Source organism: Panthera tigris, chromosome B3 (assembly GCF_018350195.1).
Source record: "Panthera tigris isolate Pti1 chromosome B3, P.tigris_Pti1_mat1.1, whole genome shotgun sequence".
In the NCBI taxonomy this organism is placed as follows: Eukaryota; Metazoa; Chordata; class Mammalia; order Carnivora; family Felidae; genus Panthera; species Panthera tigris.
In genome coordinates, this window is record NC_056665.1 from 43,378,611 (window position 1) to 43,402,542 (window position 23,932).

Below are 23,932 nucleotides of genomic sequence, written 5' to 3' on the forward strand. Positions count from 1 at the left end.
CTTCCTTTCCTTTAGCCTGTAACAGACACCTTATTAAGTATAATTGAATAAAACAGACAAAGTCCCTGCCTTCACAGACCTTACAGTCTTACAGTTAACGAGATGGTTGTTAAACAGATAATCCCAACATAGAAAAATCAATTCCAGTTGTGAATGATAGGAAAGCCAGAGTAGAAGGCATGACGCAGAGGGAAAGTGCATGCTTCCTAAAGTGGAAAACTCTGGAAATGTAGCTGGGAACTTTCTGTTGGCATTCCAAGAGTTAAAGTAAGCTATGTCATAGATTGAGTAAAGTGTTTCTCCTGAGACCATCCCTACTTAAATTCACTTCTGCCAATCATAATGTCCTACTTACATGAGCTTGCTTGGGTATTATCTCTGTCTCAGTAATGTAATCTTCTACCATCTCCTACCCGTGCTGCCATCTTATCTTTATCCTAATGGATCACACTTCCTTCTCTGTGAACTCAATATCATATTGTTTGGGTTTTTTTTTTTAATTTTTTTAACGTTTTATTTATTTTTGAGACAGAGAGAGACACAGCATGAACAGGGGAGGGGCAGAGAGAGAGGGAGACACAGAATCGGAAGCAGGCTCCAGGCTCTGAGCCATCAGCCCAGAGCCCGACGTGGGGCTCGAACTCGCGGACTGCGAGATCGTGACCCGAGCTGAAGTTGGACACTTAACCGACTGAGCCACCCAGGCACCCCAATATCATATTGTTTAACTCCTCCTCTGGTCAGCGCTCTCATGTTCCTCTTTCTGTTTTCTAGTGTTGATATTTTTTACTTTTGTAGCTAGTCTTTCTACCACTTGTCTCATTACCTAATGGGAGGCAACGGATTATAGAGAAAAGAGCCTGAGCTTTGAAGGCAGAAAGACTTGCGCTCAAAGTCCAGCCTCACGAATTAACAGTTATATAACCTTGGTCAAGTGGTCAGGGATTCCAAATGTCCCGAGATGCCAAATAGAATGAGAAAACTCAGTTTCAGAAAAATGTCTCCCCAATTATTTCATTTGCTCTTGATTGACCAAATGACTTTTATAATAATAGCTCTCATAATGTGTTAGGCACTGTTATAAGTGCCTTACACATAGTCTTTCATAAATTCCTCACAACGCCCCTAGAAGATGAAATAATAAAACAATAATAATCTCCCACCTCATCTCTATTCCCATGTTATGTAGGAGAACATAGAACACAAGAAGATGAGGCATGTGCCTAACGTTGTGATAGCTCATGAATGTCAGAGGCCTGATCTACACTCTGACATCTCAGTCCACACCCCTGCACTGTGCTGCTTCCCTGTCCCTATTTACACTCCCTCGCAGTTTTCTCATCTGTAAATTGAGGCCAGTACACCTCATGGAATTGTTATAAGAATTAAATAGGATCACATATATAAAACCCCTGATGCTCCGCCTGCTGTTTAGTAAACTGTAGACAAATGTCCATTTGGACTCCCTCCTTTATTAAAACCACATACATTCTGTGATTTTCCGTTTGTGTTCATTGTGTTAACATGTGCCCACTATGTTCTACCTGTTCTTCGTTCCTCATAGAAATGTATCATGCTTTTTCTTTTATAAATATTCTCCCTTTTCTATTCACCCATGAAGTTTCCTGACATTCTGTAGCCTTTATTTAACAAAAAATGATCTGTATTACTGTAAAACATGTATGTAGTTCGAAATGGCAAACAGTACTAAAAGATTTATCCTGAAGGATATCAGTGTCCTAACCACTCTGCCCCATGTTCAAGCTCTGTTCTTAAGAGGAAGTTACTTTCACCTCTTTAAATCTTTTTCTAGAGTTTACTGTTATGTTTTCAAATGTTACACACATGCTGTATTTCTTTGTTCTTCAATTTTTTAAAAAATAACGTTTCTATTGACATCTTTCCATGGGGGTTAAACAAACAGCCATCAACCCTGGCCATACACAAGACTGTCCCACAACATCCTCGTCTTTAAATTATATCACAGTTTTGAAAAAAGTGTTTGATCTTTGTGTCATTACAAACACAGTTACATAATGCCATTATTATGTTACATAATTATGTATGTATGTATGTATGTTTATATGTAGATAGCTAGCTAGATAGAAAATGTGTGTGTGTATATACAAATATATTGTTTATAGCTTAGTCTAGTGAGTTAGAATGATTACATTTAATTTCCCGTATTTTTGTTTTTCATAGAATTAATAACTACCTTTAACTTTCTGAGTCCTATCACTAAATAATCTGACATAAGGGAAACACCACATTTCTGACAGAAGGGATTATTCACTCTTAGCAGACCGAGGTCAAGAGTGCAAAAGGAATTGCACATATCATGTGTTTCTGTAGTTAAGAGTTATCACTATAGCTAGGAAACTGTTACATAATTTCCTATGACCTCCTGCCTTGAAAAATAATCATAATAAAACAAAATATGTGTAACACAACCAGTTCATATCAAATATTTGAACTATAATAACAAATTAGTTTCATTTTCCGTCTAAGAGCAGTGGAAGTGGCCATTCCCAGGGTTAGAAGAGGGAAAAGAAAGAAGTTCTTCTCACCTGCTGCTTTGCTGGAGCTGGCATCCTCATGGCCTCTTCCAGCCTTTGGGAAATCTACAGGGTCAATGCCCACTTTTTCTTTTTTCTTCTTCTTTTTTTTCCTCTTGGAGGCTCAGGTGCTCACCCACCCATCACTCCACCTCCGGGTACTTTCACCACCCTAAGCACAGAAAGAAGACTAGGATTCTGTATGTAGACTTACCCTCTCCCCTGACTTTCACTACCCTGCCTCACCCCTCCCTTCTCTGTGCTCATGTTCCCAGGTCTGGGGCTTCTCTGTTCCACCATATTTATAGATAAACCTCTGGATCCTTTTTGGGTGGAAAACAACAGAGACTTCTCTGCATGGGCTCAGAGAAGAGTGAGGGATCCTTCAGACCAGTCATTCTCAACTGGGAGGGATTCTGTCCCTGAAGAAATGTTTGGCAGTGTCTGGAGACATTTTCATTTGTCACAACTGGAAAGGGAGACCTATCTAGTGCATAGAGACCAGGGCTGCTGCTAAATCTACAATGCCAGATAGCGCCCCACACAAAGAATTCTCCTGCCCAAAATGTCAGTAGGGACGAGGCTGAGAAACCCTGCTTTAGACAGAATTTCCAGCAGTCATCCTGTTTGCATTCCCTCTGTTGTCTCCAGAGGAACCTGGCATCTCTGATCCCTGAGCTTTTCCAAAGCACTAAAGCATGAATCAGCTGGCTTTTCACAGGTACCTCCCTATGCAGGCACTCATGTCCCAATTATCTCTCATCCACAACTTTTCCACCTTCCAGAATACCTTTTAGCATCTCTGGTCCATTGTTGTCTCCTGTCCCATTCTCCTTGTCCTTGTAGACTTCAAACAGTTTTGTTCCTTTACTATCTTTCTAATTGAGATTTAGACAGAGAGCCAAAATAGTAGATATGTTCAATCTTTCAGGTTTGACCGGCAATCTACAACCTTCCTACAATTCCAAGAACTGTTTTCTCACTTTCTCTTTACAGTCCAGTGTCATGAACTATAAACTGTTCCTGTGCTTGTTAAATAAAGATTCTGGGAACCATTGAACCAGGTGAATTGTAATATAAGGAGAATGGTTGAGGGGTGTTTTATTCTTCTCTGTAAGTCTGTTGGCATTATTAATGGAAACAGCCACTAGTGGGGTGGGTGATAACACCCAGCTCAGGTGCTGTAGGGGCTCTTGGTGGTATCCAGACCAGTGTTTCCTACCTCTAGTCATGTCGTTTAACGATTGTGGCTATGTCTATTTGTCGCTTGTACAAATAATGGTATTCAATAGACATACTTCTAAAACATGTAGTTCCATTTATTTTCAAAGAAAACATCATGTTACTAATATCACTGGAATACCAGGATCTCCTGCCATCATTAGAAAATGACCTCAAATTCATGTACCATTGGCAGGAGTAGAGAGGGTATGATATTTAAATTCTAGCTAGATATTGCTACCTGCCAAAGGCTCTGAGCCTGTGGTTTGTTCTCTTAAAAAGAGAAAATCAGTAAGAAATCAAAGAGGTGTTGAAGACATATCAGCACCAAACTGAGGTTTTCTCCACAATACAATGCAAAAAAAAAAAAATACTGAGAGAAAGTTGCAAAAGAGATTAACATGTTTTAAAATGTGATTCAGGGGCGCCTGGGTGGCTCAGTCGGTTGAGCGTCTGACTTCGGCTCAGGTCATGATCTCACAGCTCATGAGTTCGAGCCCCACGTCAGGCTCTGTGCTGACAGCTCAGAGCCTGGAGCCTGCTTCTGCTTCTGTGTCTCCCTCTCTCTCTGCCCCAACCCACTCGCATTCTGTCCCTGTCTCTGTCTCTGTAAAAAATAAATAAACATTAAGAAAAAAAATTAAAAAAAAATAAAATAAAATAAAAAATAAAATGTGATTCAACATTATCAAACATCCCCTAAATCCCAGGTCAGCAGTGTTAGGACTCTGCTCCATTGGGAAGCCTAGTCTAAATCTTCTCTTTAGTCTTCAGATGATGAATTGAAGGGTGAGAGGGAAATGCCCTTCACAGTGTCCCCAGCTAGGGAACAGCAGTGCTGGTGCTCATTTCCAGGTCTTCTGACTCCCCAGTCTGTATTCTCTCTCCTGTACACCTCCAATTTCCTATGGAAGTACAGATGTCAGTGTAGCAGTGTGGAAAGGGCTGAGTGACAAAATGCGACCTCAGAAAAAGTGAGGCCTGTTCTCTTCTCCACTTTCTGTCAAATAAGGATTGTTAAATTTACGTGACTATGTCGTGGAAGCTCTCTTTGTTCCTCCCCTTCCTTTGGATCATTTTTCAGTTAAGGATTGTTTTTCTTTTGAAAATATGTTTTAGCTACTCTTTCACAACATTATCCACACTCTACAGAAAGGAAGCTTATTAAAAGTTAAAAAGGAGCACAGAAAATAGCACTTACACTGCAGCTGAACAAAAGAATGCATACGGTGGAAAACTGAAACTCCTGCCTTTATTAATTAAATGACAGTATTACAGCTTCTGTTTTCATATACATTTTTAACCAGACAGATTTAGAAATAGATATTTAACAGTCATGGTCCTGAAAATATAAATCATATTTTGACTTGGAGTTTCAAGACATATAAAGAGAGGAAGGCATGTATCAGGCATAATTAATCTGCAATAGAGATTCTTACAAAGAAGTAAAACCAAAGGAAGTAATTCTCACAAATTCCTGGGCTCTTTCATTTCTCCAGTCTTTATTCCTAGATGCATTTCAAAGCCTACTTTCACTTCCAATTAGGCTATTTTTGGCTACTTAGAATGCCCCCATAATATGGGATGCTGGGGAATCTAACACTTATTGAACACACTTTTATGTACTGCAAGGGGGCATTTTTTATAATAAGGTGGGTTTGTCTAAATGTATTACCCTCTATGTGTTTTATATGTCTTGTTTTATTTGCTCCCATCATAACATCGTAAGATCAACCCTAGCAGATGAAGTATTGGCATGTTGGTCATAGTGCTTTTCCTCCCTGGGTCCCTTTTGATCCTAACACATGGGGCCCCCTCTGGCCCTGACTGGGGCAAGGCAGTAACTTGATTTGAGAAAAACCTCTGTTAATGGTCAGCAACCAGTGACCTGTTGGGAAAGGCTTTCTCCAAATGAGCTGATAATAACGAGATAATCCAACCGGACTACCTCTTTCTTCAAGTTGGCATTGATAAAATAGAGCTGCAGTCGGCACACAGCAATGGAAATGCTATGCAAGAGAAATCATTTGGACCATAGAGAAGAATGCAGAGATCTATAGGCTTGATTCTGAGCAGCTTCCTACTTTCAGGCTAATCTGGTTGTATTTTTGCAATAATTCACTTTTTCTTAAGATGGTCCAAGGGAGTTCTGTTGCCTTGCTAACAAAAGTAAGTATTAGTAGCCCCATTTTATAGATGAGGATGCTAAGGCTCTAAAAATCACTCATGTAATTCAAATTCAAGCCTGCCTTTGTCCCAAGCCAATTTACTATGCCATGCCACTTCCCTAGATTCATCTTCAAAGATCCTCTTATCCTAGGAGCCCACAGAAGTCCAGAAACATTCAGAAGAAGTGAAAGGAGTCCTCTGTCAGACATATCTCCAAAATATATCCCCTAGTCTTCTACTTCGCTGTTTTCTTTTTACTCCCTCAGTTAGGACCCAGCTCCATCACCTTGCACTTGAATCACAGGGACCTAAATGGATGCTTAGCTCTGACTTCTGCCTCCATTCAACCCTCTCTCCACACAGTAGCCAGTGTTTTGCCTAAAACATCAATTGATGTTTATCTGATGTTCTGCTTCAAGATGGTGGTTTGAATGCACCTATTAAACGACCTGTCACCCACCCCACTTTCTAAATCTACTGGGATTAGGAAACATGGAATAAACACATTTTTTTCAAGTGTTGAGACTGGGAATTGAGGGAGTTATATCCATAGCAGAGATCTTGTTAAATTCCTGGAGGACTGTAAGGGGGATGGAATTGTGTTAACTGGTCAACCAGAAAGAAGGGTCGCCCAAGTCAGAAAGGCTGCAGGGAAGGCAGGGGATTTCCTTTGTGTGGAGTCCCCCACAGTGGCTCTGGGACAGGAGGCAGAAGGCCAGAGTTCTTGTTGAGGACAGAAGCCCAGAGGCAACATTGGTCCTAAAAAGTCTGTGTTTAGTGCTCTCTCAGGTCAGATGCTCAGCATGATCCTGCATTTGTAAATATGGAGGGAGAACCAAGGAGCACTAGACAGCTGAGGCAATCCAACAGCAAAAGGTGGAAATTCAAAACAAATCACCTAGGAGATACAGAGAGAATCCAAGGAATAAAGCAAGCTTACAAAAATTCTTATTAGTGTCCTCAGAGAGACTTATGAATGTATTTCACCTGTAAAGCAAGAACAGGCCACTGTGAAGAAGCAGTCAGAGAGGGAGAAAGAATTCATGGAAAGAAAAAATACATACGCTTGCCACAAGTTCATTTAAAGAGCTACTAGTAAACATTAAGCAGTGTCCCTAAACATGGAGCAAAAAACACACAGATAGAAAAAGAGAAGGGGAAAAAGTATGAGGCACAGAAAATCAATCAAGGAAGGCCAAATCCATCAAAGAAGGAACAGAGTAATGGAAGAGGAATAATAAAAGAAAAATAGGAAAATCTTGCCAGTACTAGAAAGATTCCAGTCTTCAGAATGAAACTCTTCACTGGGTGTCTGTCAGAAAGAATAAAGAACACCCACACCTAAGGGTACCTGGGTGGTTCAGTCAGTTAAGCATCTGACTCTTGATTTCACCTCACGTCATGATCTCATGGTTTGTGAGATCGAGCCCCACGCTGGGCTCTGCACTGACAGCATGGAGCCTGCTTGGGTTTCTCTCTCCCTCTCTCTCTGACCCTTATCCATTTGTGCCCTCCTTCCCCCCCCCCCGTCTCTCTCTCTGTGTCTCTCTCTCTCCCTCCTTACCTACCTCCCTCCCCCTCTCCCTCTCTCTCAAAATAAATTACTAAATATTAAAAAAAAAAGACCCACACCCAGATTTACCTTTATACAATTTCAGAACATTAAGATGAAAAAGGAGATCCAGGGGCACCTGGGTGGCTCAGTTGGTTAAGTGTCTGACTTCAGCTCAGATCACGATCTCTTGGTTCATGAATTTTAGTCCCGCATCCAGCTCTATGCTGACAGCTCAGAGCCTGGAGCCTGCTTCAGAGTCTTTGTCTCCCTCTATCTCTGCCCCTCACTCCACTCACACTCTGTCTCTTTCTCTCTAAAATCAATAAACATTTTTAAAAAATCCAAATAAAGGTTAAAAACGTTCAAGTCGAAATATAAATGTATAATACATACAGGTAGGTAGATTATAGGTAGGTGGATGGATGGATGGATGGACGGAAGGAAGGAAGGAACGAACGAACGAAGGAAGGAACGAACGAACGAAGGAAGGAAAGAGGAATAGATAGGAATCTAGATACAAGGTCCCAAACACTTTCAAATGGAAATAAGAACGTAGTGAGGCATATGTCACATGTGTCTGTGAATTTGTGTTGTTCACACAAAAAAACAAATATCAGATTAGCATCAGACTTGTCAGCAATTTATCAAGACAAATTATCAGCAACTTACCATAACAACCCCGAGTTACAACTGAATATAAAAAGTAACTCCGTAACAAGTTAACCTGTATCTCTAGTACAGTGACTATGGAAAATCCATGTGAGGCATACTTTCTGTTCTCAGTATATATCTATAACAGATACAGTTGAAAATCAAGAAAGTAAAAAGTCAGAGTTGGATTGGAGAATTGGCTAAGCATATCTGTAAACTAGAAATAGAAAAGAAATTCCAAGTGATAATCAGAGAGTGAGGCTGAGACTAAAATTGTTCCATGTCAAGGAGGGGACCAAAGCCAAGCTGCTTCTTGAAGCCTGGGGCAGGTATCAGGCTGCCCTCCTCATGAGGAGCCTGAAAAATCGCTATTGACCACCAGACATTTTTGCCTTTAATAAGCTGCAAGTTTCTGAAGGCTGAATGGCACGGATATTGACACATCTGACAAGCAGGGTCTGACCCAAGCACGTCCGTCTCTCCATCCTTGGATCTGCAGTAATCTGAATAGTATCTCGGGAAAGTTGTCCTAAAATGTCATAGCACGTAAGTCTAGACTGAGGACCCAGGGTTCTCAGAAGGAGCCATTGGGAAAGACTGAATAGAAATGAATGTGCACAGAGGAAGAAAGAGTAAGAAAAAAACATATGAACCAGAAATCCTCCTTTCAAACTGAGCCTGTGGACTAAGTTCAAAAACCAACAAAGAAATCTAAGAGTCAACAAAATCAGTAGTCAACCATCAAAATATGCCTTCACTCAGATCATATAATCTGCCAAGACTTTAAAAAAAGAAAGAATGTTTGGAATGCTCAAAGACAAAGGAATTTTTTATAATCTTGGAAATAAAAATAGTATAAAAATTAAAAACTCAATAGATGAGACAAATTTTAGATTGAACAGTTTAAGGAAGAACTAGCAAAAGAGAAGCCCCTGGGTGGCTCACTCAGTTAAGAGTCTGACTCTTGATTTCGGCTCTGGTCATGATATTGTGGTTTGCAGTTCATGGGTTTGAGCCCTACATCGGGCTCTGTGCTGATGGTGCAGAGAACCTGCTTGGGAGGCTGGCTCCCTCCCTCTCTGCTCCTCCCCTGCTCACTCTCTATCTCTCTCTCTAAATAAATAAATAAACATTAAAAAAAAATAAAAAATTAAAAGAGAACAACAAAAGGGTACTAAGATAAAAAGATGCTCAACTTCAGTAGTTATCAGAGATTCATGAGTTAAAACAATGGTATACTATTTCACATCCATTCAGCTGGCAAAAATTTTTAATCTTAAAACACTAAATGTGGACAAAGATATGAATGGGAAATCTCATATACTGCTGAGAGATTGGCACCACCCCGTTATTAAATATTTAGCAAGATTTAGTAACAGTAAAGATACATATACCCAACAAATTAGCAATTCCACTAGTTAGTATCCTAGAGGAAATTTCACACATGAGTACAAGGAGATATTTGTAAGATCTGTTGCAGCATTGTTCATGGTAACTAAAAATTGAAAACAACTTTAATATACATCAACATAAGGGATAAATTTAGATAGAGCTATACTGTTGAATACTTTATATTACCTAAAAAAGAATGAACTACAGTATCCGTGTATCAACATGAATAAATCTCAAGAACTCTGTTGAAATATGCATTATGATACTATTTATATACATTTGGAAAAAAATGTGCAAACCAATTCTATATATTGTTTTAGACATGTATGTGTACTAAAACTATAAAAATTTTGGAAGGAGGTAGAAAACACCAAATTCAGAATGGCAGCTACCATTCTGGGGAGGAAGAGAGGAAGTTGGGATTAGAGAAAGTTACACTGGAAACTTCAATAGTATATACAGTTTAAAAAGATATTGTAGAAAATTTCAAATCCACACAAAAGTATAAGAAATAGTAAAATGTACCCCTATGCACCTAATGCCAAGCTTCAATAATTAGCATATAATTATCAAACATTTTGCCAATCATATTTTATCCATTCTCCATCCACACACATCCACTTATTTTTCTGGAATTTTTAAGGCAAAAGCATACATCATGCTATTTCACCCATAAATATTTCAGCAAACATCTATAACAGTTGAAGACATTTAAAAACATAATCACGATACTGACCCATCATATACTGGTCACTCATATTGGCCAAAATTATCAATAACTTGTGTGGTGAGCTAAATATCACTCTACCACAGATGTTCATGTTCAAATCCCTGAACCTGTGACTTTGTTACCTTACATGGTAAAAGGGACTTTGCAGGTGTAATTAAACTAAGGATCTGGAGATGGGCAGATTATCCTGCATCTTTCAGTACAAGGGAGGCTGAAGGATCAGAGTAGGAGGTAGGATGAGGGGAGCCGAGTGAGTGTTGAAGATAGAGGAAGTGGACATATGCCAGGGAATGCAGATGGCCTCTAGACCTGGAATAATCAAGGAATCAGATTCTCTCCTAGAGCCTCTAGAAGGAACAAAGTCCTGATGACATCTTGATTTTAGCCAAGTGGAATCCCTTTCAGAATTTCGAATTCTACTAAGGCCATAAATTTGTGTTGTTTTAAGCCACTAAATTTGTGATAATTTGTTATAGCAGAAATAGGAAACTAATGTATTTCCTTACTACCACCTAATGTATAATTAATACTTAATTTTTCCCAGTAGTCTCAGAAGTATCCCTTTATAGTATTTGTGCCTACTACTTCAATAGTAAAACCAAATTAGAGGACAAGATTTCTTGTTATTTGTCTTTGGGCAATTTGTTTGCCCCCAATGCTGTTTCTGGGGTGGGTTTTTTTTTAATTGTGTAATGGGAGTTTTTAACCAGCATCCTTGTCACAGGGGATGAATTAGCAAGTATAAACATGTTTTTAAAAGGTTAAAATAGGGGCGCCTGGGTGGCTCAGTCGGTTAAGCGTCCAACTTCAGCTCAGGTCACGATCTCACAGTCCGTGAGTTTGAGCCCCGCGTCGGGCTCTGGACTGATGGCTCAGAGCCTGGAGCCTGCTTCCAATTCTGTGTCTCCCTCTCTCTCTGCCCCTCCCCCGTTCATGCTCTGTCTCTCTCTGTCTCAAAAATAAATAAACGTTAAAAAAATTAAAAAAAAATAAAAGGTTAAAATATTGTGCAACTATAAGGTAATTGGTATATAATCCCAGTTAGACCAATAATATTTATTGAGCAACTATTATATGCAGGACACTTCTAAGCAGAAGTGGGACACCAGTATGAAAAGACCATTTATTTTGTGATTATCATTTATTTGTGAAAAGCATCCTGATGTCAGGTAAGACAATATAAAATAGTAGGAACACCAAGATCTGAGAATCAAACAGACCTGGGTCCAAGCCAAGTCATATTCCCAGCTTGACCAATTATAAGCCAGGAACTCTTGGAAAAGTTACTTTCAGAGAAGTAACTTTTCCAAGAGTTGTTGAGTCCTTCATAGAGTTGAATAAAGGTGTGAAGCCCTGTTAAGCTATGGGCAGGTAAAATGTGTTCCAGGTAAGCTGGTTTCCCTTCCAGGGGAACATAAACGTTACTCAGCCTAGATTCATACTATTTAAAGGATGTACAAACTCAAGGTGTTACTGGTTCAGAGAGGATGAGGCCACTGTAGAGAAACTGAGAAAGCCAGTGGCTTAAAGGAGATGGTAGGCTGTGATCTGAGTCTTGCCAAGTGTAGACTATGTGGTTTGGAAGAAAGCAGGGAGGAAGATATTCCAGGTGGGAAAGGACAGGAAAGGGAAGGTGGACCCACATTAGCAATCAGACGGCAAGGAGATGGTCTCAGTGAAAGCGAAGGTCTTCAAAGAGCAATAGTAGAAGAAAAAATGAGGATTGTAGGAACTTATTTATTAAACATTCCTCATTTATTACACAGGTCTTAGTACCCGTAATGTACCATTAGGAAACCTTCCCTTTCCAGCTGCTACTGCCTCTACAAAGAACCTTGAACCCTGGTTTATCTTGTCTTTTGGAATTCTGTCACTTAAAAAAATAAATAAATAAACCTAGTACAAGCAAAATTCATAAATCCCAGACAATGGCATCATGACAGAGAGCAGAGTATCTTGAGGCTGCTGCCAGGATCCATTTCACAATTTCTGCTCTGAACCTTTCATTAATCCTTACTGTTTCCATTTAATTTGAAGGCCTGAACAGAATGTCCCACACAGAATTGCTTGCTGTCTTTTTCACCTTCATCTCTGAGTTCCTATTTGACCCTCACATTAGCATATATTACCCAGTCCCATACTCTTCATGGTTTTCCATTTGAGGGACCAACTCTGAGTAAAGCCCTCCCTGAGTTTTGTGCCCAAAAGGAGTTGGTTGGGCAGATGTAGAAAGAGGGGATTGTCTCAGTGTTATAATGCTTGTTTCCTTTCCCTGTTTCCTTTCCCCTTGCTGGCTGTAGGTTATGAGGCTGGATAGGGAGTAGTGCTGTTGGTTAGGGCTGGGAACAGCAAGGAGAAATTCCCTATAGATTTCAAACAGAGCAACATTTCAAAGAGGGAATTGGCTTATCAGACCATTTAGAGGGAAGGAGGAGCGGTCCCTAGGTTGAGTCCTCCCTGCCAGTGACTCCCAGAGCACTGAAGAGCTGGTGCCACCTTCTCTGCTCAAATCAGGAGGCTGTTTCTGGAGTTGAAGACCACTCCAAGCTGAAGGTCACTGAGATCCAAGTATATAAAGCTACTGCCTCCACCACTGCCCACCCCCAACACTCTAGCATGGACTACAAATCCTCTACCTTTATTTACCAGTAGAGAGCAGCCAAGCTGCCTCCCTTCGCCTCCCAAATCTTTTACAAGTGTGAACAACTGATAGAACTAATTCCCAGACAGAACCCTAGCTGCAAGGATCTGAAAATTGTAATTACAATTTCCAGCCTCTGCAGTGCAGAAAGGCATATCAGAAGAAGGTGGGAATGGGTACTATGGACATTTTAACCTTATCCAATATGAATAGGGGTCCTGAAAATGTCAGGATCATGACAGAGATAGGCTGCACTGAAGCTGGCCAAACAGGCAAAGGTTAAGAGGTCTGGACGTCTAATTCTGTAACTCATTCCCAGCTCTGTCACCTGGCTGGTGTTTGATGCTGAGCCTGTACAGTTCTCTGAGCCTCCGTTTTCTCCTCTGAAAGATGGATATAAAGTGCAACCGGGACGATGTTGGGAAAACTGGACAACTACATGAAAAAGAATAAAGTTGGACCACTTTCTTACACCATACATAAAAATAAACTCAAAATGGATGAAGGACCTAAATGTGAGGCCTGCAATGATAAAAATCCTAGAAGAGAGCATAGGCACTAATTTCTTTGACATTGGCCATAGAAACACTTTCCTAGATATGTCTCCTGAGGCAAGGGGAAAAAAAGCAAAAACTACTAGGACTACATCAAAATAAAAAGCTTCTGGGGCACCTGGGTGGCTCAGTCAGTTAAGCATCCAGCTCTTGGTTTTGGCTCAGATCATGATTTCGGAGTCATGAGATGGAGCCCTGATTCAGGTTCTGTGCTGGGCATGGAGCCTGCTTAAGATTCTCTCTCCTTCCACCACTCATGCTCTCTCTATATATATCTCATAAAGAAATGAAAGAAAGAAAGAAAGAAAGAAAGAAAGAAAGAAAGAAAGAAAGAAAGAAAGAAAGAAAGAAAGAGAGAGAGAAAGGAAGGAAGGAAGGATAAAATTAATAAATAAATGAATGTTTTAAGAAATTAAAAAAACAAAAAGCTTTGGCATAGCCAAGGGAATAATGAACAAAACTAAAAGACAACCTACTGAATGGGAGAAGATATTTGCAAATAACATATCTGATAAAGGGTTAGTATCCAAAATATCTAAAGAACTTATACACCTCAACAAACGCACGCGCGCACACACACACACACACACACACACACACACACACACAATTCAGTTAAAAATGGGCAAAGGGCATGAACAGATATATCTCCAAAGAAGACATACAGATGGCCAATGGACACATGAAAAAATGCTCATCATCACTTAAAATCAGGGAAATGCAAATCGAAACTACAGTGAGATATCATCTCACACCTGTCAGAATTACTAAAATCAAAAACACAAGAAACAATAGGCATTGATGAGGATGCGGAGAAAAAGGAACCCTCTTGCACTATTGGTGAGAATGCAAGTTGGTGTAGTCACTCTGGAAAACAGTATGCATATTTCTCAAAAAAATTAAAAATTGAATTACCATATGATCCAGTAATTCCACCACTGGGTATTTACCTAAAGAATATGGAAACACTAATTTATAAAGCTATGTGCACGTCTGTGTTTACTGCAACATTATTTACAATAGCCAAATTATGGAAACAGCCCCAGAATCCATCAGTAGACGAATGGATAAAGAAAATGTGGTATGTATGTGTGTGCATACACACACACACACACACACACACACACACACACTGGAATATTACTCAGCCTTAAAAAAGGAATGAATCTTGACATTTGCAACAACATGGATGGATCTAAAGGGTATAATGCTAGGTGAAATAAATCAGTCAGAGAAAGACATATATCACATGATTTCATTCGTATGTGGAATTTAAGAAACAAAACCAGTGGACAAAGGAAAAAAGAGACAAAACTAAAAAAACACTCTTAACTGTAGAGAACAGATGACTGGTTACCAGAAGGCAGGTGGGAGTATGATTGAAATAGGTGATAGGGATTAAGAGTACACTTATCATGATGAGCTCTGAGAAATGTATAGAATTATTGAATCATTATATTATACACCTGAAACTAATTTACCACTATATGTTAATGATACTGGATGTTACCGATTCTGTGTCTTCCTCTCTTTCTGCCCCTCCCCCGTTCATGCTCTGTCTCTCTCTGTCCCAAAAATAAATAAAAAACGTTGAAAAAAAAATTAAAAAAAAAAAGAAAGAAAAAAAAAGGGGCGCCTGGGTGGCGCAGTCGGTTAAGCGTCCGACTTCAGCCAGGTCACGATCTCGCGGTCTGTGAGTCCGAGCCCTGCGTCAGGCTCTGGGCTGATGGCTCGGAGCCTGGAGCCTGTTTCCGATTCTGTGTCTCCCTCTCTTTCTGCCCCTCCCCCGTTCATGCTCTGTCTCTCTCTGTCCCAAAAATAAATAAAAAACGTTGAAAAAAAAAACTTAAAAAAAAAATAATGATACTGGAAAAGGAAGAAAGGAAGGGAGGGAGGGAGGAGGAAATGAAGGGAGGGAAATCCAACCAGGAAGGTAGTAGAGGGAAAAAGAGATAAGGTGATAATAGAATGGACCTGCCTTGGTTTGGGCTCTCAGTGAGTTTCAGTTTCCTTCTTCTTCCTTTTATAATAACTACTAAGTACCTCAAAGAAATAACCAGTCAGTATGGAAGCAAAATATGGGTTTAAGTTTCTGGTTATTGGCTATGGGAATAGCATCTGGAGCAATATTAGAGAGTAATTGAGAGAGGGCTTAACTCTGTGTCAGAAAAGTGCACAAGAAAGTAGTCAACATACTCAGTTTAGTTTAAAAACAAAGGTTTGATTGATCTGTATGTGCCATGGAAATAACCTTTTCCACTGCCCAGAGGGAAAGGGTGGCCTGGTATGGATGCTGCTTTGTAGCCTTTGCTCCTTTTCACAGCTGTAAAGAAGAGCTCCCAAAGGAGGTCAGAGGGACCAGCCTAGCTGCTGTGCTCACCAGTAGTGTTCATGTCTCTATGACAATGGTGGCAGCCTGCTTGTTTCTTGCCAAAACAAGCCATGGCCCCATTGTAATCTTAATGAGTATTTGTTCAAACACTACACACAGTCTCCTCAGTCAGTGTGATTAATTTTTTTAACTTTCTTAACATTTAATGGGGAGATACACTCAGCCAGACATTGAATTACCTCTGGAGAAAATGTAGGGATGCATTAGGGTCACTGTCAGACAGAAACTATCATTCAGTGTCATAAGTGTGTAGAGAGGACCAAGGTTGGAGTGGGGCAGAGGAGAGAGCCCTGAGAGCCAAGGCAGGTGGGGTACATCCTAGAAGGGCTTCCCTTATCTGGGTCAGCCTCTCAGCAGGACCCTCGAGTGATGTCTTCTTTGAACCCTCCTTCCTCTGCTCTCCCCTCGCTCACTGTTCCTTCCTCACCAGTCTCCTTTGCGGGTTCTTTCTCCTCTACTCAAGCTCTAAATGGTGAGATTCCTCAGGGTCTTCTACTGGATCCTCTTCCCTCTTTCCCTATGATTTGTCATTCAGAGATTGCATTCATTCCTGCAGGGGTAGATGCCCACTGTGTGCTGATGATGCCCACACCTGTTTTCTAAACTCTCACATCCAACTTAGCATCTCTCTTTGGAGATCTCAAGAACAGCTGGCACTGAAAATGTCCAAAACAGAACCCCTAATCCCAACCTGTCCCCACCTTCCTTCATCTCAGCAGTACTACAGCCATCACCTGCCCTTTGCCCTCCGAAACATCACCTTTAATTTCTTCCACATCCAGTCCATCAGCTCGCTGATGTTCACACTCCAAGGTTTATTTCTCATCCCTACGACCACCTCCTGAATTGAGGCTCACCATCATCTCTGGCCTAGACTATGCTGTAGTTTCCTACGGTAACCCTGCCTCCACTCCTATCCCAATCCATTCTCACAAAGCTAATAAACACTATCTGTTAATAATGGGAACTGCATTTTAAAAAAATGAGAATTGCATCACGTCAATCATCTGCTTGATTGTAATCACATCATCACATCTACTTAAACCTTGTCATGGCTTCCCATTGCATTTAGGGTAAAATCCAAATTTCTTCCCCTCTAGGCAAGGCCCTGTATGATCTGGCCTTTTCCACCTCTTGCCATAAAACTAGGTGGTGTCAGAGAAGTTGCTTCATACTAAGTCTGGGGACACAGTGGTATTGATTGGACCAGTGACACAGAAGAGGATTGAGGTCAGGATAAGGGGCAGGGACATGACCATCTGAGCAATGGCAAGGTTCCTGACCCCCAGCAGGGGTGCCATAAGCACACTCAGACCAGAAAGATTCAGGTGCAGCTCAGTGGACACCAGAGCAGGATCCCCAGTGAGCAGGCACAGCATTTGAGGTCACATGTCCTCTCATGGGAGCCAGGGCAAACCCAGAAAACAGGTGCACTACCTCAGGCACTCTGGTGCCATGCAAGGAGGAGATGGGGCAGTCTCTTTGAAAAGAGGGAAAGGTACAGACAGGGAGTTCGAACTTTGAATTGATTGAACATTTATCAAAAGAGAAACTATTTTAAGTCGTAGAGTCCCTTAAGTGTGAAGGCTAAGTTTGTCTTTTCTTTTTTCTTTTTGTTTTTAACACCATCACTTGGAATGGAGGCTCCACAGCCAGGTAAAGACAATTATAGTAGCTTTCGAAAGTTCTGTATCAGGAGCACATCTTATTTGTGAGCATAGATTTTTATACCTATTACAGACATATATATACTATAGATAAGGGTAAGAATGGAAAGAAATTAACCTAAATGTTAACACAAGATATCTCTGGTTTGTGAGAGTAAATATTTTAACTGTAATTTTTCCATTTTTCTCTTTTCCAATTTTTCTACAGTGAGCATATATGACTTAGAATAACACGGCTAGCATTTTGGAGAGTTCAGGTGTCTCTTCATCTGATTCCAAAGACAAGCCCTAAGAGCTCTTTTCCTGCCCTCCCATTACCCATGGCCCTCTTAGAGCACTTTTATTGCTGTATTGTAATTATCTGGCTTCCTCACGAGGCTAGGAGCTCTTTAGAACAGAGGCAGTGTCTTTTCATCTATATATTCTCAGCCCAAGACATACAACCACTGGACATTTAATAAGTATTTGTTGAATAAAAGATTAAGAATCCACAGTGAGACAGTCACTCTTTTGGCTTCAGACATTGTATTTTAAGGACACTTTTGCTCAATTGCTAATTTCTGAAAGGAGAATAAATCCTTTGTCAGCAATTAACATTCAGTATGGATTAACTGAATAGAGCCTAGAAAAACCAGGTAGCAGACAGTAAATTGGGATTGTCAGGGAGGAAACAGAGACCACGTTATGGGCCAGCATGCCCTGTGAAATGATACAAGGTGAGGTGATGGCAAGGGTGAAGTTATTGTGAGGCACTGGCCTTGGGTGCACAATTTCAGAGGGCTCAGAGAACTCAGTGATCAAGATAAATCATATTTTAGTGCAAATTTTTAAAAATTGAAATTTATGCAAAATATCCATGCTAAACAAAATATCAAGATTGTTCAATAACACATAAAATCAGTATATTAATTTTTCCTTTTGCCTCAGGCTTCAATATGGCTCAGCACAGAACTGCCACTGATCTTGTCTTTTCTGAAAAGTTTGGTATTTTGTTCATCCTGGATTTTTTTTTTTTTTTGCATTAAGCTTAATATTTTTTTTAAATATTGCATGGGAGTGTTTCTATTGATGACTAAGTTTTTGTCACCACACTAATGCAAGTGCCTCATACTCTTCCCCTTGTCCCAGCCCTATGTGACTGCCAGCTATGGGGAGTATGTGAGCAAGTCCACTCTAGGACAGAAGAAGGGATCTTGCCTGACTCAACACTCAGTGTGTTGTCTGCTGGGCTGCCCTAACGAAATATCACAAACTCAAGGACTTCAAGAATGGAATTGTATTTCTCACAGTTCTGGAGCCTGGAAGTCTGAAATCAGGGACCCAACGTGGTCAGCTTATAGGTGAGAACTATTTTCCAGGTGTGCAGACAGCTCTTTCCCCTGTGTCCTCATGTGATAGAGACAAAGAAAGAATAAGCTCTCTGATATATCTTATTTTAAGGGTACTAATCCCATCAGGGGGCTACCCTCATGACCTTAGCAAACCTTCACTGTCTCCCAAAGGCCCCTTCTCTAAATACCATCTGACTAGGAGCTAGGGTTCAACATACGAATTTGGGGGGACCCAAGCATTCAGTCCATGACACCAAGGGTCAGCATTGCTTCTGATAATAGTGCCCCTGACAATAGTAGGGAGAGTAAGAATATTAATAATGTCACACTTAAAGCATGTCCCAGTTTTACTTCCATGGTTTCCACTCATCTTCGCAAAAAGTCTTTTGAGGAAGGGTGAGTTAGCATACTTACAGAATGAGGGAACTGCGCAAAGGCAAGTTGTACATCAATAGCAGAGACGTTATTTGAACCAAGGGTCCTGGTTCCAAAGGAATGTTCTTCCTAGCACTATAGCATTCTCTCCCTTTTTGATAACCTGTGAAGGACATTTTATTTATCATGTGCTTTAACCTCCATTATCTCTTTTATGATTCTAAGAGCAACTCTGTGAAGTAGGCAAGAAAGGGATTCTTATCCCCTTTTTACAGATGAGTATGCTGAGTCCAGAAAGCATTGTGCTGGCTTAAACCATAGAGTACCTAAGTAGGAGAGTCAGTTTTCAATCTCAGGTTCTCTGACCATGCCTCTTCCCTGGGAGAGAAGCACCCATGTCTCCACTTTTCCCATTATGAGGTATGGTGGGGTCCTGCCTGTTTGCTGGGCCTGAACTGCTGTAATAACAGAGGGCCTTGCAAACATACTAAGTGGGAGGGTCTTCCTGCAAAGGCACCATGGAACAGCATTTGGCTTCCTGGGATGATGAAATGTGTGAATACGTGGGCAAGCTGTTTCACATACAGCTCAACCACTTACTGGAGGTCCTGCCAGTGCCTCTGATATTCACAATCATCCTGTGGATGATAGCAGGACCCAGACTCACAATATGCAGAAGATCCCCAGAGCAGGCCATGGGGCACTGGCGGAGTCAGGCACAGGTCTGTCACTGCAGCAGCACTGTTCAACAGGTAGAAGGATAGGGGCTTTTAGGGTCTTCCACAAACCATAGTTTCCTCAAAACTGAAGGCAGCGCAAAGACCTAGAGCCCCATCAAGGACTGTAAAAATGCCAGCACATGGCAAATGGACCACAGATCTTAAAATTCAATTATGGTGACAGGAGAAAAATACTGGGAAAATAAGTTTGATCCCAGCTAAAACACTGAACCAAAGAGGAAAAAAATGAAATCCACTTAGGAAGAACTTAAGGGGTACCTTATATAGGACCCAGCCCTTTGAAACCCAGGGAATCAATTACCAAAGACCTTCATGAGCTTAGTGGAGTAATGATGAGTCTTTAGAAAGAAGAATTCCGATTAATGTGTTTGTGACTCAGAATTAAGAATTAATAAGTGCCAAAAGGTCCGGTGGCCATAACATTAAATATGAATGATTGGGAACAAAAATGTCAGAGGCTGGTGATGTGTTGGAAGCCACTGATGGGATGAGAACCCAATGAAACTTTTATTTTCCTTAGAAAGAATCTATTATATGAAAATCTAGAGTAGGTATGTTTAATCTGAAAACACCAGATGTTTGCCTCTTCTTCATCCTCTCAACTTCCTCCTCCTCCTCTTCCAGTTCCTCCTTCCCCTTTCCTTCTCTTCCCCTCTCTTTCCTTTTCCTTTCCTTCTCTTTTCCCTCTGTCATCTTCTTTGTCTCTTCTTCCTCTTCTTCCTTCCTCTCTCCATTTATCTCTCCTTCCCTCCTCTTCTTATTCTCTTTTATTATTTATTCCTTTTTCCACTTCCACTTTTTCTACCCTTTCCAGGAAGATTATTCTGCTCCCAGATGCCTTTGACTATGTGATCTGGGGCCACTTGGAAAATTCTTAAGTCTTCCTGGAAATGAAAAGGCTGTACAAAAGGCTTCTTGGCACAAGAATGGAGAGCATGCATACTGCTTGTAAGTTTTCCAAACTGGAATGTTATACAGCCACTAAAAATGATGGCCCTGAAAACTGAAATGGCATGAAAACAGCTTATCCATTATATTTAAATGAAAAATTCAGTATGCAAAATTTTATGTGCAGCATAATGGCAGTTTTGTTCAAAAACGAGCCAAAATCTATGCATAGGGAAAGCCTAGAAGGAAATATGCCAAAATGTTAACAGCCATTTTCTTCTAGTAGGGAGACTTTGGAGGATTGTTTTCCATTTTTTACTCCTTTCCAGATTTTATTTACTAAGCACATATTGCCTTTATAATGATAAAATAAGCAGTAAAATGGTCTTGCCAGACACTTGCTGTCAAGACACCGCCACTTTGCAGCTTGAGGTCACTCTGTAATGAGCAGTGCTTGGTGCCAGCTGAGTGAGAGTCAGCTATTTACAAAACTTTGTACCAACCCCCTCATGTCGAAATTCATGGAACCCTACTTGGCTTTTTAGCCTTAACACAGGAAACTCATATTCACTGGGTCCACTCTACTAAGGAGCAGGCATAGTGTTGGAAGCTTCACATACCATGTCATTACAGTCCATAACAGCCGTAAGGGAGAAGAGCTCTCATCATTGCCATTCTACAGCTGATGAAACTGAGACTTAGAAATCGGAAGTGATTCATTCAGTATCACACAGAGACTCAGTCATAAAATAAGTTTTAACTCAGTTTGGTCTGAATTTTCCATAACCCCAAATGATTACTCCCCAAGGAGCTCAAGATTCTGAAAGAATCAGAGGAGGAGAAAAGCATCTAGGGAATGAAGAATTATAGAAACCAGTAAAGTGTGGGTTGGGAAAGGAACTAGCCCAGACTCCAGATCTCCTTGGCCTTGAGTATTGAGTGATATTGGTTATCTGAAAATATCTTTTTTCTTGACATCTTAGCTCAAAATGTTTCCATATGTGACCAAACTGTTAATATTAAGGACCTTAAGAATCCTGCATTCACTACACATTATCATGTACTACAAAAAGAGTTTTAAAGTATTTTTCAGTCTATGTTGTTAATTATTTTTACTTATTATTAAGACAAATTTACAGTATTTCAAGAAGGAAAATAAGGGCATAGCCTGACTACCCATCACATTAACTATTCACGTTTTTCATTGATTTCTATAGCTTTTCACACTTTGTGTGCATTGTCATAGTTGCAATTACACTTTTATACAATTTTTGTCTCAGTTTTGTCCCTAACATTTCATATACTCTTTCCCATTTTATATACAGTCTTTTCTTTATTGAGGTATAATTGACATTATATAGTTTCATGTGTGCAGTTTAATGACTTGATATTGGTATATATTGCAAAATGTTCCCTACCCTACGTCCAGTTAACATCCATAATGTACTTAGTCTTTATCATTTTCAGTATGTATCTCATGCTCTTGGAATGAATATATCACAGTTATCTTAATTCCCCTATTACTGGGCATTTAGGATTTTTTAACCATTACAAATAATGCTGCTATAAATATGTTTTACATACCACTTTTTTTTCATCTGACTTACTACCTTAGAACAAATTCCCAAGAGTCAAATTACTCATACAAAATAAGTAAAAATAGTAATGACTCTAAATATGTACTGCTGAATTATAACCCAAAAGGATAGGCCAATATATAGTACCCAGATCTCAGTAGGTGCTCAATAAATGTTTAATGAATGCATGAACAGATGCCATCAGCAACATATGTAAATCTTCTGTTGAATATATAAACTGTTACAGGAAAAAAGACTTGGCCTTTCTTTATTAAATGCATGTATTCTAGTCACAATGACTGAAACCAGAATTTCTGAGAATCAGATATTCTTCCCTCATTTTAGTTTTTCTAACTGCAAATTTCCAAGAAAGGGAGGTTCTTCAGGACACTAACTTGGATACCTTTGCTAGGGAAAGAGCGGAGGTGAGCTCCATCATTGTGACCGCAATGGGAGTCTGCATCTGAGTGGGACGCACTTGGTTTCCATGGCCCCTCCACTCTCCAAGCTTTTCCACATCCCCTGGGGCTCCCCAGGTCTGTGCATATGTCTTCTATCTCTTATCATTCCTTGAGTCTAAAGCTCTAGTGGTTTTAGTTCTCCTTTCCTGATTCCCGACTTAAGCAGTCTTGGAGAATAAATACACCACAGACAACCCAAATGAAGACACATGAAATGAAGAAATGCACCAGCCAGAATGCAGAATCTAAGCCCAGAAACCAATGTGTAAATTTGAGGGAAGTAGGAAACAGTCTTTGAGGAAACAAAATCATATTACAACTCCAGAGAGGAATAGAAAGCCAACAGGAACACAGAGAAGGCACCAACAATAGCAGAATCTCCCTAAAGGCAGCAGAAAACATCTGATAACCGCCCCTTGGGTAGATAATAGGAAAAAGAGTAACTGCAAATAGAAGCTTGCAGGAATAGCAAAAGACAGCACTGAACTTGTAAATGTGATAACAGAACCAAAGGCATCCATGGAGACCTTTCCATCAGGGTTAAGTATTGGCCGTAGAACCCTTTGCATGCCCAAATGAAATCCCACAAAATGCACGGACATTTGATGCATTGTGGGCGAACAAGAGACCTGGACAGAAGAATGAGGAGAGTTACATCAAGTGAGTTAAAAAGCCAAGATCAAAAGGGCCTATGATGAAGAATGTAAAAGCAGGGAGTTGGGGGTGAGTTCCAGCAAAATGTCTAGCACTTATGCTAAGAGAGTGTCTCTCAACAGCTATCCTTAAAGATAGATCCCCAGAAAGTGACCTGTCAGAAATGAACCTGAAGGACAAAGACAAGTTCTATTAAGTAATCATATACAAAAATAAGAATTACGTCATACTTCACCCATTCACATTTGGCCCAGAGCAAGGGCCCTTGGAGGGACATCCACTCAGACTAAGAGAAATAATGCTAGTACACAGAACTTCTTGCCAAGATTATTGTTCTCCTTGTAAGCACAAAGAGCATGTTCCAAGACCCACCCACAGG